Genomic DNA, 2161 nt, shown 5'->3' with positions numbered 1-2161 from the left:
AGATAATAGTTTGTAGAAAAGTGAAGAAATCTTGGAAGCAGTAGCAAGCTAACAGCTAATCAGATGGCACACCATTTTAGCTAACTTTAACAATTCAAACAAACTTCAAGGRAATACAAAGCTACAGTATATTAATAAATCTGAACTTTAACAAGAGTCAATTAGTTTTTCTCAGCTGAACAACATTGGTGTTAAGTTAGCAACTATGGACAACAAACTGTATGAATTTGCTTTATCACTTGCAATTCGTCAGCCCATTCCGAGTTTGCTTTGAATGGAGTAAACTTGGATTTTGCATCATTTGCACAACAGAATTGATGAATGGACTTTTTCTGGTCTTGTACTATTTTGAATATTATCCAGAGGGATTCCCAATCAGGTGACTATGAGAACTGATATACGTTGGTCATCTAGGAACGCGACAATCTAACTTTTTATGAAAGCTGTTTGATATCTGGCACATTTTTAAGTGTCACATTAGCTGTAATCCGACACCTTACAACAGGTAAGGCAACTACTGCTGATCATGGCTCAACAAATATACGTAAAAGCTCCAAACTATCCCTTTTAATATTTTAATTGTCAAGATGTCTTCATGTAGTACAAATCCAGATTAGCTGGTGCCTCAGGCTAAAGCTAGCGGCTAGTCCAAGAGGTGCCGGAGATCAAAGCGGACTTCAGTCGTCTTAAACTAACTCCGATTTCAAACATTTCAGAGTGGTTTATGAAAATGCTATTTAATGAACCTTGAAACCGTCTTCATGTTTTCCATTTGGTGGTTATTAAACAAAGAAGCCAAAGTTTACACAAGAACATGAGAACGGAGGCGGTGTGCCGCTAATGACCGTCCCGTGTGAAACACAACCTGCAAAGCATTACCAGTCAAGGTGTCCTGCCAAGCACTTGACATTTATCGACATTAACTTAATGGCTACTTAGGATCAGTCAGTCCATGTGAGTTTGAACAAAGATGTTAAAAGTCAAGTTTGGTTAGCACTTCTTTAAGCACATCTTGACATTTATAGATTTCTTTAGATGGACRCCTTTTCACGTTCTCTTTCTCAACCACTATTTCAAATTTAGACAGGAGGTGACATTCTAGTATATTAAAAAAGTGGGTTATGTATAATATGAAAGTAAAGAGGTGTTAAAAAATCTAAATGATTACAGCAGTTTAAGAAAATGCTGTTTTTTTTCTTTTTAAGCTGCCATACTCCTCAATTGAGAAGTTACTCCGAAAGAATAAACTTATGCCTTTATTTCTAGTAGCTTCCCAATGCGAATATGACAGTAATTTAAAGTTTTTTAATAAAGCAATCAAGTAAAGTGACAGGAAGTTGTTTTACTGCACTAAAAGTTCACTTTTACTTTGTTTCTACTGAGCGTTACGGCACAAGTCGGTACGATTTGGTACGCTTTCTATTGTGGCTAGAAAGCCTTTTCCACCGCCAGTTGAACTCTGGGCAGTCGGGGTTAAATCCAAAATCCAACATGGCGACAACAAACGTGAGGAACTAGTTTGTCTTGCGCTTTGTTCCAAGCGCAGTGACGTTTTTCAGTCCCCCAATCAATGGACTGTGTTATGTGACGCCACTAGCACCATGCTAACCGTCTTACTACAACTGAAGGGGTCCAGGAGTGGTGCATTATGTAACCGTTAACCGCTTACTATGGGTACCAAACCACACCGGCGGTATCGCTCAGTGGAAACGAGGCATTTGGTTCTGATTGGCCGTGACCATCGCCTTTCAAGGCTATTTGGATTTATGTTAAAAGATAACACCAAGAAAGTAAATCTTAAGAGTTTCATGAYATTAGATTTCAACAGAACSCCCACTGYAAATATTCTGCTCTAACCTCTGAAATCACAAGCCTCTGTTGTTCCATCCTACTTGAACTCAAGTTCCTAGATATCTCCTCACTGGAGTTGTTGTTGTTTTTAAATATATACTTTGTTATTAAAATTGCATGCGGCTGCACCTAGAAATGAATGTTATTTGTTCAGTTGCTGCTCCACTTTCCTGCTTCTGCATGACTGCCTCGGCTCTTTGTTATGGCTCGGGTTTATTTTGGTGGGGTTCTGATTCTGCCTCTCCAGTCAGCTGCGGTCGCGCGCCTACCTCAGCTCCCGTCCCGTCCCGCGGGACCGATGTGACCTACA

General features: G+C 39.7%; 1 protein-coding gene across 2 annotated transcripts in view; it reads right to left on the bottom strand.

Annotated features, from left to right (window-relative positions):
* Window positions 1–2161, bottom strand: part of LOC103468341 (uncharacterized) — a 15114-nt gene that overhangs the window by 9883 nt on the left and 3070 nt on the right. The gene's annotated exons all lie outside the window — the stretch shown is intronic.

This window comes from Poecilia reticulata, linkage group LG8 (genome assembly GCF_000633615.1).
Source record: "Poecilia reticulata strain Guanapo linkage group LG8, Guppy_female_1.0+MT, whole genome shotgun sequence".
In the NCBI taxonomy this organism is placed as follows: domain Eukaryota; kingdom Metazoa; phylum Chordata; class Actinopteri; order Cyprinodontiformes; family Poeciliidae; genus Poecilia; species Poecilia reticulata.
The sequence above is the reverse complement of the archived record's forward strand: the minus strand, read 5'-3'. Positions and strand labels throughout refer to the sequence as shown.